Here is a 15,427-nt window from a genome sequence, read left to right as displayed (position 1 = left end):
GTAAATTTCACATAGGTAAATTATTTTCTCAAAGCCAATATAGCAAATTATTAAAATACTGTACGTTTGAATAAGATCCATGTGTCTGGACTCTAAGAAACCTGCTAAGAACCTTTGTGATGATTCTCAGAATGTTATCAATAAGATTGATGCCATGTATACACAGTGAGTGTTTTGATATCAGTGTTCTTTCTGTCTCTTACTTTGTGCAGAAATTGATTCAGAGTAATAAAACAGTCATCTAACAACCAGTTTTGTAAAAAAGTGTTTGGGGGAGGAATCCAAACCGCGATTCCTGTCTCCCAGTCCGGCTGCCTCTGTGTGTGTGTTTCTGTGTGGGGGGCAGACGGCCCGGCCGCCAGTGCGCGCCCCAGTCAGACCCTGCCTGTGACTGGCCCTCCCACCCCGGCTTCTGGAAATTCACGAGTTATTTCTCAGAGCATTTAAAGAGGCTTCACAAGTATGTATTACTAACCCTCTGTGAGCTATCTGTTTTCTTATTTAAATAGATTGGCATATAGTTTAGAAGTATATAGCTAAGAATCTTTGGGTTTGACTTTTCTCATGAAGTAATTGATCCATGACTTAAGAATGTTTTTCTGTTACTTAAAAAAAATTAATTTGTTCCTGTTTAGTTTTTAGATTCTGAAATATATTCAAAGAAAAGCCAATTGACTCATATGTGGAATGTTTGTCTATTTTCATAAAAACTAAATTTTCCTCTATTTTGTGTGTATATGTATGTATGTGTGCATATGAGTGATGTGTGAATGTGTGTGTATGGTATGTGGATGTGTGGCTGTGTTGTGTATGTGTGAATGTGTGTATGTGTGTGAATGTGAGTGCATGTGTGAATGTGTGTATGGGTGTGTTGTGTATGTGTGAATATGTGTGTATATGTGAATGCGTACACACGGTATGTAGGTGTACGGGTGTGTTATGTGTATGTGTGAATGTGTGTATATGTGTGTGCATGTGAGTGCACGTGTGAATACATGGGTGGCAAGTAGATGTGTGTACACTCACCACACGTGCATGTGTGTGAGTGCACGTGCACACACGTGGTATGCACGGGTACCACATGTTTGTGTGTGTGTGGTGTGTGTGTGCATGCGTGCGTGCAGCATGTGTGCATGCACGTGCGAGAGCTGCGGCTCTGGGAGTGGAGCAACAAGCTGCGGAGCATCTGTTCCCAAACTGCGTTCCTGAGCTGGCTGCCAGGACGAGGGTGGGTTGAAGGGCTGGAGGAAGGGACAGTTTCTACTTACTTTCATAATTTTAAAATACGTGGTGAGAGCATGTGCGATTTTACCTTTCTTTTTGCATTTTTGAAAGAAAGGTAGAAAAAGTGCTTGTCAGAACTACTCCCCATTGTGCCGATTACCATGTTTCACCTGTGGGCCGACGTTCTCCCGCCCCCGGGAAAGGGGAGGGGCGTGGCCTGTGCTGCTCGCGTCTCTCCTTCCTCCGTGCACTGCCGGCCTCTCCTGGCGCCGGACTGCGTGGTTCTGTGCAGCTTCACTGTCCTCATTTTCGCAGCAGTTCTAATTTGTGCTTTAATTATAGTCCTTCTAAAATATTAAGTGGAAGGAAATTCCATGGTCATTCATATGGTTTAATACCTTTTCGTGTGCTTTATCAAATTTTTGAATTCTTACTAATATTTAATACTTTTATAATGAAATTGTGTGGCTTGCATAATCTCATGGTCCGTTCTCCGCGGTGTCAATTGTCGTGGTTTGTGACAGCCTGTGATTTCCACCTTCTCTCTCGCAGAGCAGCAGTGACCTCTTTGGCGTTCTGAAAGTGATCCTCGCTGGAGGGAGAGACGTGCGGCTCTGAGCCGCATACGCCGGTTTCCCTCCGGTCATCTCCTGGTCAGGATGGACTAGTTAGGGCCCTGACCTGCTCGCTCTCCAGCCGGGCTTGTTCACCGGGCGTGCGTGGCACGGCCTGTTCCCTCGTGGGAGTAACGCTTAAGTCTGTTCACGCTGTAAGTACTCGGGCAGAGTGGAAATCATGTCTCCTGAGGAGAAAATGTGGATAAATGACTGGGTGAACTGGCAAACTACAGGAAGAAGTAAAAGAGATGGGGTTTTCTTCTTAGTCCTGGGGCAAGCTATCGGACTTCTCTGGGCCCCGGTTCAATTAGTTGTAGAGGGAGGGCAATAGATTGGATACTTATTATTTCCCTACAGCACCGATTCTTTATAGTCCGACTTCGACTTCGAAAGGCCAATACCTTGTGCTATGAGGCTGCAGGAAGAACCCTGGTAGAATATTATTCTCGTTTTCTTCCAGCGTGTGGATTGAGGTTCTGTGAGCTTTCACAGAGTGCAGAAAACCCTCCTCTTACTGTGCATTTCACACCAGGAAAGAGAAGTATTTTGAATGTTGCCTGGACTTAAACTAGACAGACAACTGGAAATGACTCCTAAAGGAATTAAATTAGCGAAATCCGGGCTGCCACAGGAAAGCTGTCATTAAGAAAATATAAAAAGATGAGGAAAATTTTAAAAAGATTTATTTATTTATTTATTTTTAGAGAGAGAAGGGAAGAGAGGGAGCGAAACATCTATGTGTACACCAATCAGCTGCTTCCTGCACACCCCCAACTCGGGACCTGGCCCACAACCCAGGCATGTGCCCTGACTGGGAATTGAACTGGTGACCTTTCTGTTTGGTCAGTGCTCAATCCACTGAGCCACACAGGCCAGGGCAAACAATGAGGAAGTTTTGACTGGAGAAATGAAAGATGAAGCTAAATCTGGAACATCATCAATATGTGGGCAGACAAATGTGGGCCCTTGACCTTATTCAGGGAGAAGAGATCACCACGTTACCTCTTGGAAGTTGAGATAAGTTTGAATGAGTAGAGGATGTGCTGTTTCCCTAGGGGATAATACATTTTTAGTTATTCATTATCCCAAATGTAACTAACCCACTCATTTACATAATGTGTGAAGTATGGGGAAAAATCAGTGTCCTTTGGGAGAGAACAGGGGAGACGGACCGTGTCTTCTGATGCTACCAGTCTGCCTCGGTTGCAATGACAGAACCAAATGCTGTGGTGGGTGGACTGCGGTTCTGCTCCGGGGCCGCAAGGCAGCGAGGATGGTGGTGAAGGCCCTGGCCCTCCAGCTGGATGCCGGGAAGAGGTGGGGTGAGTCATCGACACAGGCTGTGAATAGGAGCATTTATTCCATCAAAAGTCCACTCAGAGCCTGAGCACCTTGGAGACAGTCGCCTGTTCTTGATCCTTCCTTCTGAGTTCTGGCCCCTCTGTATTTACTATCTTAGGAGGCAAGCGAACGCTTTTATAACTGTTTTAAATACTGCGTAAAAAGCCTGAAGGAGCCATGGTATTTAACACAAATCCGTGGTGAGTACTTTTACACACAAATTTGTACTTTATTTTCATAAATTCCAAGTTTATCAATTAGGACAGTTGGAAGCTGAGTAAAAAATGCCATTTCTGTATCCAGCAACTCAATAAAACCAGTAATGTCTTCATCCCTCGCCTAGATTTACGGCTTTGAAAAATGTTTTCAGCACAAATGTGCATCTGAGGAACTTTTGGGAAGAATATACCAGAGCTAAGAGGTCATGAGAACAAAACTGCTTTATTTCCACGGGCTTATCCCAAGCCCTTGCCTGGGCCCTCCAAGGGCGTGGGAGCCCCTCTGCTGGTGACTGGAGAGTCTTTGCTGTGAGTAGAGTTTCTGGTTTTGTATAGAAAGTGACATTTCTCTATTGTTTTAAAACTGCCAGAGTCTTGGACCTGGCCAGGTAGCTCTGTTGGTTAGAGTGTTGTCCCGATACACAGAGGTTGTGGGTTCGATCCCTGGTCAGAGTACATATAAGAAGCAACCACTGAATGCATAAATGAGTAGAACAACAAATTGATCTCTCTCTCTCTCAAATCAATAAATAAAAATCGAAAACAATTGCCAGAGTCTCACCAAAGCCAGATCTGAAGGCACTGTCAGGGCCACGCAGAACACCACGGGGAGAGACCTGTGGTGCCGGGGAGCAGAGGACTATTATCGGCTTGGCTCTTCTCAGTTCTCATTCCCAAGATTCCCTCTTGATGAGCTGAAACTTTCTGTACAACAGAAATACGGTGTTACATTTCGCCAGGTTGCTTCAGGTGATCACTTGTCTCTTTATGTGTCAGACAGTACAGGCTTCCCCCTAGTCCCCCTCCCTCATCCCCAGTTGGTAGTCACTCTTTATACCTTCCTCCTTCGTCCAGGGCTGCAGCCTGAGGAGGCGCTGCCATCCCCGGCCGCGCATGCCTGGCGTGTCAACAAGGCCTTCTTTGTGGCCTCCAGGACGGTCTGCTCCCCGCCCCTGAGAGCGTGCACACTGTGCTTCTGGGAAGCGAGCCCGTTGTAGGGACCCCCATCCTAGGAGGAGAGGCAGATAGGGGTGTTGGTCGTTGGTTGTTTTAAATTTGTGACTTGCCCTGGGTATATTTAGTCACAGCAAGTGATTTTCAACACCTTTTCCTTTTAGATTTGGGGGGATGGGGTGGGAGAGAAGTTTAAAAGCAAAATAATCTTCCAGAGAAAACATAGGGTTTCCATAGTATTTTATCCTTAAGCCATGGTAGGCGTTAAAAAGCATACCGTAAGTTCAGACCTGATCTTAAGTCATGGAAGATGGAAAAATCATCTTTAGGACTGCGGTCAATCTTAAATATGTTGATGGTGTTCCAGGGAAGTGGTTTCATAACTGTTTGGGGGATTTGTGGCATTGTAGAGCAGAGTGATCATGACTGATGGGAAACATAATAGGCCCACAGACAGAAAACGTGCAGTAGTTCCCCTTGTCTGCGGGAGCGGGTGCCTGAAACCACGCATGGTACCCAACCCTGTACATGCTGTATTTATTTCCTGTACATACACCCTTTTCACCTAAAGGAAGCACCTCACTGCTTCTCTTCAGCTTATCTGAATTGCCAGCATCACTACTCTTGTGCTTTGGGGCCACGATTAAGAAAAATAAGGGTCACGTGAACACATGCACTGTGATAATGCAACTAATATGGCTACTATGTGACTGTGGGGTGGGGAGCATGCACAGTGCGGACATGATGGACAAAGGGATGATGTCCCACATGGGACAGAGTGGGATGGAAAGAAATTTTATCCATTTGAAACTGATGAACTGTCTATTTCTGGAATTTTCCAGTTATTGTTTTCAGACCGCAGCTGACACACCGTGGAAAGTGTGGCTGCAGCTAACAGGGACTACTGTCCCTCGTGCTCCCACCCCCTTGCAGGTGTGTGTGGCACTGGCTGGTCTTTCCCTTTGCAGTTACAGACGTGCTCGGCACTGTAGGCAGGGAATGCTCAGGCTTCGACCTTTGGGGGTGACCGTGGGGTGGCGAGCTGCAGGCAGAGGCATTCTCTCTCTTGGGAGGGGCTGAAGGCTCAGAGAGCCTGGATGCACGGGGCAGCCTCCTGACGGAGGGAGATGGCAGCTCTGCCAGTGCCACAGCAGATGGTCTTGCCGTCGCCCCGTCACTCGCAGTGGATGGTAGTGAAGGAGCCCGATGAAGGGATTACCAGCGTTGGGCACGTTACCAGCGGAGTGAAACTGAGCGGTATCATCTCTTTCTGATGTGTTGCCTACACGTCGGAACACCTGGGACTGATTGCTGTGTTTCACTTCAGGACTGAAAGGTTTCTGATCGGGAAAGAGGAAATCATAAACTGTAGGAGGCTTTGCCTGTGGAGGCAATACTGTTTACTAGTAACACGCAGTCATTAACAGTTAGATGGCATACAAACCTTTTTAATGAAACATTAACTAACATTTTTTTTTCAAATTGAAATTTTATCTTATGTACAAAGAACTAGCTAGTTAGCGAGCATTGGTTCTGTGATGAGGTAGGTGCCTTAAGTGACCCATTCAAGGAAGTGATTTTGGCCAACTTACTGAAGGCCATGTCCTTCCCGCTGACAAACACCGGCGGCCCATGTTGAGGCCGAGTTTCCCGTTGAGCAGATGTGGCAAGAAGGAAAACCTTGGCCGGATTTTCTCTGATGTCTCCAGGAGAGCTGCTGGTGACCCATCTTGCTCTCTCGAGTGCAAGGAGGCTAAAAGGCTCATCTTAACATTTTAACTCAGATTTTTAAAAATCGGTAAGAGTGTTGGGAACATAAATTTATGTTGTACTTGTTTTAGTTACTGAATTACAGTAAAGAGCAGGAGAAAAGGCAGAGGAACAACTTCAAATGATAGGTGGGAAAGAAGTAGCTGCCAGAGTCTCAACATATCCAACCTCCTAATCAGAGAATAGTGAAAATCAGGAAGAGGGTAGTGGATAGAATATGGGCTGTTTACCAAACCTTGAAATACTAGCAGGAAAGGGCACTCTTTGATCAAAATAAGTTTGAGGGCAGACACTGTGCACAGATGGAATTTACTGCAGAGGAGTGGAAAGCAGGGCGTATCCGTGACTTTGTGTCAGCGGGAGACCCACAGGGACGTCTACTAGGAGACGAGATGAACCTGACCTTTTGGGCCGATGGAAAGGGACAACCCTGTCCTTCCACAATAGCAGAATACTTGAGGTGTCTGTCGCGTTTATTTTTATTGGGGCCATAATCCAGATGATCATGAAATAGATCAGGAATGAAGGACTTTGTGTCTCTTCCAATCCAGACTACATGTTGCCTGTGTTACTTAAAACAAACAAAAAAAAACAACCCCCCCAAAACACTATATAGCAATGGTAGTACTATATTACAAAACATTTGAAAAGTCTCAAAGTATGAGCCATGATGTGAGATCCCCCACAAGGAATACATTCCTTGGATTCTAGAGAGTGTTTTTCATTTTAATTGTTGACCTTCATTGCGTAAACAGCGTTACTCGGTGCTGCCGAGTGAGCGTAGGAACGGACTTCGCAGCCGTCCACCGAGGAACCACACAGGGTGACGAGAGCAGGAGGTGCCAGCACTCTGGGGCTCCAGGGTGGGAGACCTGAAAGGCCCTATTCCCATAGAATGAGGTTACTGTAGGAAGTTTGGGGATGCACACTCTTTAAGAACGTGGTGTTTTGCTGTGTGTACAAGGGAATGTGTTCTGAGCAAAGGAGACATGGGTGCTCCTGTTGCTGGTAATTCTCACATACGAGAGCATCGCCTTTGATACAGGGGACTGCGTGGGAGTGGCTCTGAGAACATCCCTTTGGCTGATGGAGCTGTTCGTGAGGACGAGAATGGCCTTCTGAGTTATCTAGTGTGTCTGGTGTGATGGCACGCTGACTAACTCAGAACCCCAGAGCTCGTGGATGGGATAGGGCCAGGAGGTTCTGGTTGGAGGTACTCTTGCCTCCAAACCAGCCAGCAGCAGGGAAACACTGGTATTTCCCACAGTTCTTCAAGATTATAATCTTTTGGAGGATGTGGCACTGTGGCGTTATGGAAAGATTATGGGGTTGAATCTGACTTCTGCCACTCATCAGCAGTGACAGAAGGTGTAATTATCTCCAATTTATAGATGAGGAAATTGAGGTTTAGGGAGATTAAGTAATTCGTCTGAGGTTGCATAGTTAAAAGAGTCGGGAAGATAACTCAGGCTTGTCTGGCCCCCTGGACTGCACTCTTAAATCTGCTGTACTCTCTCATTGTCTTCTTCTTTTTTAAGAATTGTGGAGAAGACACTTTTATTTCCTTTGGTCTCGTGGTGGAATGGATAGGGTAGTACAGTAGGCCCCTTATAGTTGCGTGTATGAAATTGGAATTAACAGCATGAACTCCAGAGCCCAACAGATGGACCAGGTTTCAATCAAGACCTGGCCATATCCTAGATGTGAGACTGGGCAAGTTACTGAACTTCGCTGTGCCTCAGTTTCCCCATCTATAAGCCAAGGACAGTGACAGTACCTACCCTGTAGTTGTTGGAATTTTAAATGAATGACTACCCAGAGAGCACTTAGGACAGAGTCTAGCTTATGATAAGCCTCCGATAAATGTGAGCCATTATTAGTTTTCCCGTAAATCACTCCCATCTCTTCAGACAAGAGAAAAGGTGGGCACTTTGTGGTTGGTGGGGAGCACAGCTTTGTCCCCTGGGTGGGTGCCTTGCTGGGGGTTTATACGCTCTGATGGCCGAGGTCTGGACGGTGGGCAGTGCATGAAGCAAAAGTGGATGACCTGCTAGTCTTGAGCCAACAGTCTAGGCCGCGACGAACAGGGTGTGTGTCCTGTACTTGTATTACGCAAAAAAGAAAATGAGAATTTAAGCCGGTAACTGATTTTGATGACAATCTCTTTCATGGTAATTTGTGAGGTCTGGGCAGATTCAGTCTGAATAGTTCACAGCCAGTACAGAGATACGCGTTCTGGGGGATTCCTATGACTAATTGTCTACTCCTGAGAAACATTCCCTTTTGTGGTATAAATACACAACTACTTGCAGAAGGCTTTATGGAAGTGTTTGAAACGGCAGTGAAAATTAATGTTTTGGGTCAATGCAAAGGGAGAGTGTGGAGAGCACCTAGGGCAAGGGAACGGGCCCTAGTAACATGATAATGCAGCTGGGGCAAAGAAAGGGCTGCTGAGAGCTGAGAGTTACAGATGGGAAGTGATGGAAGACGCAGGCAAAGTGGGGCTGGGTTGTAGGATTCTGTCTTCCAGCGTGCGCTCCAGATGGTGAGCAACGCGATACCCTTGCACACTCTTCTTCTGGGAGATCCTCGATCAACTCGCCCGGAATATAGTATGTACTTCTGTAAAGGAGAACTCGACGTTGAAATGCCAAGGCTATCCTACAGAAGATGTACATGACAAAGACATGTACTTTGTAAACCAAACCAAACCAAACCAAACCAAACCTGAGTATTATCAGTGAGAATTGAACAAGTCAGTCCATTACTTAGATTAATAGAAAAACCATTTGTGAAGCTAGTTACAACTTCAGCAAATGTAACTAGCCATCAGAGACTGGCTTTTGAATATCACACCCCAAGGACCTATTTAACACACGGTTTTGTAGATTAGAAGGTGAATAGCATGTATTACTTTTTAGCTGCCAAATTCCCTTAAAGGAGTTGAAGTCTGCTAACACAGCATGGCTGATAAAAATCCGGTGGAGCAGAGGACTTGCTTTGATTGTGGAATTCCCTATGACTCTTCTTGGTGGTTACTGTTTTAAAACTTCTCTTAATAAAGGATGGTTGGTTGGATAATAATTAACCATAATTCTTCTATCACTGTTCTGCCTGAATAAGATTTCAAAGTTGAAAGATGTTTTAATGACACCTAGTTAGAACCCAAAGCGGATGCCCGAGGCTTCTCTGCATCAGGCATCTAACTGGTGTCTGGACACTCAGTGATACAGAGCTCAGCCTGAGTGGCCTGTTGGCCCCGCCCCTGACTTCCCAGTGGAGAAATGCAGGTTCTCAAAAGGAGCTTTAAAGGCTCATGTAATCTGCCCCCATGGTGTCCTCTGTCCCGTCTCCTGGCACTCCTCTTCATTAGCTCTGCTTTGTCACACTGTCCCTTCCCGAGTATCCCAAGCATGTGCTCGTCTCCAGGAGTTTGTGCTTTCCGTTCCCTCTGTCTCAGTGCTCTTCCCATGATGTATTTATGTTGCCCTCCTTACTGAGATGTTTTCTTAGTCTTTATGAATGCTAGGTTGACATTTATTTTTCTCGCATCACACGAAAATATTATTCCATTGTTTTTTGACTTGCATTATAACTCCTGAGAAATCAGCTAATTCTTGTTCTTTGGAGGGTAGCCTGTCTCTTTATTCTGGCTGCTTTTTAGATCCCATCATCTTTGGTGTTCTGTGGATTCTCCATGCTATGTTAGGTGTGGAGGCCTTCTAAAGAATCTGTTCTGGATGTATTGGGTCTTCTGTATCTTTGCATGGATGTTTCCTATCACTTCTAGAAAATGCCCAGCCGTTGTCTCTTCATATATTGCAGGGGTGTCAAACTCATTTTCACCAGAGGCCACGTCAGCCTCAAGGTTGCCTTGAAGGGACCTAATGTAATTTTAGGACTGTATAAATATAACTACTCCTTAACTAGGGGCCAGGAGCTCAGTGCTGCCGCCGGATAGGAACAAGGTGCCGGGTTGGGTAAAACAAGGTGGGGGGCCAGTTCGGCCCACGGGCCTCGTGTTTGCCCCATGTGCTGTATTGTCTCTAACCCATTAGCTTTCTTTTCTCATGGAAATCTAGCTGGGCCTGTCAGATATCTCCAACATCTTCATGTCTTTTTAAGTCTCACTTAACACGCCATTTACGTCCTTCTCTGCTTTATTCTCGATAATTTATTCAGCTTTATCTTCAGGCTCATGAAATGTCTCTTCACAAGTGCCTAGTCTGCTAATAAACTTTTTGTTTTAAATGTCATTCATCTTACATACTTTTAATTCTAAAAGTTCTCTTTAGTTATTTTAAAAATCTGCTTATTTTTAATTGTTTCTTGTTTCATACTCATCAAGTGCTATTTTTATTTCCTTAAACATGATTGGTTTATATTTTACGTTTGGTAATTCCAGTATCTGAAATCTTTGCTGATCTGTTTTTTGGGGGGGTTTCTGCTGGTTCTTGCTCCTGTGTATTTGTGACTTTTAAAGGTGTATTCCGTTTTTTAAATACTTATCTGCGGGCTTCTTGGAGATCTGTATTGAAAGCAGGTTTCTCTAGAGAATTTATGTTTGCTGCTGCCAGATGTCTTGGGCTCCTACCAACCTGGGACCACCTTAAAACAAATTTTTGGCTTGAGGTTTTCCAGGCCACCCAGGCACTGTGAGTTTGGACTGGAGGTCCTGTGCAATGACTAGATTTTGGTGACAGATTTTTAGGGGAGTTTTTTTTTTCTTCACATGTTTGTAGGGTCTGAGACAGTCAAATATTCCTGCAGTCCCTGGGACACAGCCATAATACTTGCAGATACTGTGACAGTGTGTAAATTAGAAAAAGCCACTTTTTTCTCAAGACACTTAATTGCTATTGGCTGGAAAATTTTCATAACATTAAAATCTAAACTGACGGTGACGTGGATGATGGCCTTGGAGTTGCGTGACTCACAAGCTGCCCTTACTTCTGCCGTAGTGCACCCCCACCCCATTCTGCCTGTCGAGTCCTGCCCAACCTTCGGTGCCTTACTCAGCCCATCCCCCGAGCAGACGCCCCTAATTTCCTTACTCTCACATGAGCAGCATCTTCTCTGCTGAATTAGCATAGTAGCAGTGGTGCATTTTTCATAAATGGACTACTTTTTGTTACTTACACTTTTTCAATCTTATCTCCATTACCAGACCGAGAGCTGCATGTTTTATTCATATTTCCATGTTCAGTAGCACTCAGTGGAAGCCCTTAAGCACATAGTTGGAATATTTTTCTTCAGTAATTAAAGGAAAGAATTTAATTGAATAACAGGATGCAAACGTACTAAACAAAGGCTTACAAAAGGCTAGCAATTTGGATGGTGCGTAAAGATTCTCTGCGTCTCGCATGCATAGTTCAGTAAGACTGTCAAAGCGGGTAAGAGTCTCCTCTGGGCAGTGGCGTCCTGTGTTATAAAGAGCTTAGGATTTTTTTGTTTTTTTTATTTTTGCATTGTCTCAATGTTTGAAGTTTAGAGTGGCTTGGCAAAACTTCTGTCTGTTTTTAATGGAGTCAGAGATGTCTGTTACAGAGGAAAGTCTTTGTACTCTTCCAGGAAAATGAGTTTTACCAATCACTGTTTTATTCAGAGCTTTAGGCCATACTGTTCTGCAAAAATTATTGCTCTAAAATTTATTTGATCAATACTCAGTTTGTTAAGTGAGTGAACTCATGTCACAATTTCTGTTGCTTTCCAATTCTTTTCCATTATGAGGTGATTTTTGAACTTTTAAAAAATTATATTTTAGTAGAAGTGGAAAAATGCTTTATTTTAAATCTCAACTTAGCTCTGATACCTCTGGAAATTTCCTTTGTATTGGACACTTTTTATAAATCACCTGATGTAAATCTTTAAAGATTCCACAAGATTTTCATTTCAAAGATGGGAAAACTTTGGCCAGAATAACTTGTCCCGGTCACTCAGCCAGTGAGGGATGGGGCTGCCATGTGCTGGGTCTAGGTTCCCCGGATGGCAGGGCTCTGGACGCCACATACTCACAGACGTGGCTTCCCAGTGTGATTTGGTTCAGGTTTTTACATTTTAAACATTAAATGCATTTAAATGTCTTCCCCGCCCATTTGAAATTTAAAGCTCATTATGACATAACAGGATATGACCCTATAGGAAAGCGATTATTTCTGTTCTTGTTTATTTGTATTTGGAGAAGCAGCTGGGAAGTATTGTGTGCAGTGGCTATGGCTGACCTGCTGAACTAGTGTTCACTAGTGTACAGGTTTTAAAGCCCTCCAAAAGTAGTCAGGAGGTGTGTATTTCACGATTGTGGAACAAGGCACTCTTGTGCAATGGGCACACCGAGAAGGGTGCCGGATGGACCCTGCTTCTGGTGGGACATCCCCTATGAAGACTTCCTTACAAGGAAGACGAGTCCCATCACAGAGGAAGTGGGGCGTGGAGGGAGGCTGCACAGTCAAAAACTACAGCTGCGCGTGCACTTGCAACAGCTAAGTGGATGTGAGGGTGAGTAGTTGGATGCAGGGCTGGATGCTTGGGAGGAGCGTATGGCTAAAGATCCGGACTGCGTCCTGAAGGCGTACAGAGAGACGGGGCTTAAACCCACGCAGTTGGACCAGAGCCAGGGGCTGGGGCCCGAGGCACAGAACAGCCCAGGAGAAGGGAGCCTCCAGGTGGTGGTGATAGCAAGTGACCGGAGAGGCGGGAGTGTGGGGACCTCCGCAGTCAGGGGTGGGGGCTTGTCCTCTCAGAGAGCGCTCACCAGTGTCCACCCCACCGAGAGCTCAGGTCATAGTGATGTGGGAAAGTCCCCATCGGAGTCATTTGGCAACAAACTGTGAGAAATTAAAACTGACAGGAGACGACCGTCAGTTGGCAAGGTGGGTTGAAGGAGAAGCAGGAGAGAATAGAAGTGTTCTAGGCTGGGTCACCAGGTGGTTGCTGGTTCCTTTCAGGGGTCAGCAAATCTGGGAGGGAGGGGCAGGTCTAAGGAGAAGGGGATAGATTCCGTTTTCATCACTTCATGATTCACTTCCAAGGCTTTCATCAAAGTGGTAGTTTCACGACTGTCAACCCTATATTCCATCAGTTATTGCATAGACAGAGCGGAGGTTGGAAGCAGAAAGCTGGTGAATGGGGGTGCTTGAAGGAAGAGCAGGAGCAGAACATGAAGAAGGCTGAAGGCTGGAGAGGCCGCAGGCAGGAGAAGCTGGTGTCATCTCTTCAGCCAGGCGGGGAGAGAGTTTGCAGGAAAGGACGACTGTCAGCAGTTTCCATCGCTAGAGAGGGATCAAGTGAGTTAACGACTGAGAAGTGGCTATTGATTTTGGCAGACTCTTCAGAAGTGTATTGGGTCAAAATCCAACCAATGCAGGGATCTTAAGGGAGTTGAAGTGGATGTGCTGAGCAGTGGGGAAAGCCGGTACAGTTGGCGGTTTCCTGGGGTTGACTGGGAGTGGAGATGCAAAGGGGTGTGGCCGAAGAAGTGAGGGGTATTATTTTGGGGGATGGGATAGATTTGTGCCATTCTTTTGCTGATGGAGAGAGGCAATACGGAGAGGGAGTCTGAAGATCCCAGACAGGAGAACATTTAAGGAGTCAGGTGCCAGAGGAGAGAGGTGGACGGGAGGAGACACTTCAACACATGCGTTAGGAGGGGTGGAGGTAAAGATGAGAGGGAGCAGGTGTTTCTAGATGTACATGGACACTTACAGTCAATGAATATTTGAATTAGTATCAGTGTCACTGGGCAGTGTTATCAACTTCCGCTCCTGATCTCGGTCCAGAAATATTTAGTTCTGGGAAAGTCATCATTGCCCCCATTTTACAGTTCCAGGCATTGGCAAACCCAGCCCACCTGCTGCCTGTTCTGTAAACTAGCTTTACTGAAACACGGCCCTGTTCCAGTCCATTCATTTACATATTGCTTATAGCTGCTTTTGCATGCACCAGCAAACCCTAAAATATTCACGGTCTGGCCCTTTTCAGAAAAGTTCGCTGCCCTCTTGTACGGTTGATACAGCCGAGGCCCAGAGAGAATGCTGACTGCAGAGGACCTGTGCCTCGCCATCCATCTCTGAGGCCACTTTTTCTTCTGTGTTACTTGGTGTTATCCAGATGCTGCATACTCTTAGAATTATCTGGTAACTCCCAAGCCGGGAACTTTCCATTGTTGCCATTGTAAAGAGATCAAATTTAAACCTGTCCTGGCCCCCCCAGAACACTACTTTGTCTCAGCTCTTCCTAAAGAGGAATGAATGTGCTGGACAGGGGAGTGTGCCATGGCTCTACATGACCTGGGATGTGCTGCATTGTTCTGCCATATTGGATTGCTTTTCTTCACCTTTTCTTTTCTTTTAAATATTTAATTTATTTATTTTTAGAGAGGGGAAGGGAGGGAGAAAGAGAGGGAGAGAAACATCAATGTGTGGTTGTCTCTCAAGCGCCCCCTACTGGGGACCTGGCCCACAACCCAGGCATGTGCCCTGACTGGGCTTCGAACCTGTGGCCCTTCGGTTCTCAGGCTGGCGCTCAATACACTGAGCACACCAGCCAGTTCCTTCTTCACCTTTTCTAAGAAGCCAAGACTCACTTCCTCTCTGAAATCATGGCCCAAACCACCACATACGTATTCCTTATCCCAGTGGTTTTGTTTCTTTGCTTTGAATTTTGTTAGCAATTGCGTGTTGTTTGCATCCCCCACGCACATTTTCTGTTCTCGTCCATCTCCTGTCAAAGACCCCTCCTGTGCTGGGGGCTTCTGTATTGTCTCCTGGAGGACAGGGAGCACACTGTTCTAACCCCTGGAGGACAGGGACAGCACTGTTCCTGTCATCAGCACCTTGTGTCCCACCATTGCTGAGAGTTCTTGGTGCTCATCAGATGAATTTTCATTAAGTTGAAAAAATGTAAGTGCTTTGCAATTGCTCACTTATGTAAAAAATGGTGTGCTGATTACCAGCGTTTCTCAACCGTCCTTGAAAGCAGATCCTCTCCTGAATTTTTTGAAATCCACTTTGCAGTGCTGACCAAACTTAAAGCGACATATTTGTAGGTGCATTTTCCCTCTCCATGTCACACTGCCCGGTTTTCAAGAGAAAATGCAAAATCTGTTCAAATCCATTACTTTGCCAAGTTTTCAAATGCTTCTGAAAAGGTTATGGTTTTGATAGTCATGGTTTAGGTCTACTCCTTAATTTATCAGATTGTGGTTGTATTCACTTACACATATCGGCTACCACCCTGCTACTCAAAATATAGTCTGCCCACCAGTGGTGTGGTCATCGTTTGGGAGCTCATTAGAAAGGCAGAGTC

The 15,427-nt window shown here is 45.5% G+C and overlaps 1 protein-coding gene across 5 annotated transcripts in view; it reads left to right on the top strand.

Annotated features, from left to right (window-relative positions):
* The window catches only part of CSGALNACT1 (chondroitin sulfate N-acetylgalactosaminyltransferase 1), a 314,893-nt gene that overhangs the window by 83,471 nt on the left and 215,995 nt on the right, over positions 1–15,427 (top strand). The window contains exon 2 of one of the 5 annotated variants that reach the window (XM_045821600.1): positions 1,777–1,993. The exons of 3 other annotated variants lie outside the window; for them this stretch is intronic. The gene's annotated coding sequence lies outside the window, so the exon portion shown is untranslated. Of the gene's footprint in view, positions 1–1,776; positions 1,994–12,550; positions 12,620–15,427 lie in introns of those variants that run through there. One more of the 5 variants, XM_045821599.1, reaches the window with a different exon arrangement.

This window comes from Phyllostomus hastatus, unplaced genomic scaffold (genome assembly GCF_019186645.2).
Source record: "Phyllostomus hastatus isolate PE091 unplaced genomic scaffold, TTU_PhHast_1.1 phas_scaffold_46, whole genome shotgun sequence".
Classification (NCBI taxonomy): Eukaryota; Metazoa; Chordata; class Mammalia; order Chiroptera; family Phyllostomidae; genus Phyllostomus; species Phyllostomus hastatus.
The sequence above is the reverse complement of the archived record's forward strand: the minus strand, read 5'-3'. Positions and strand labels throughout refer to the sequence as shown.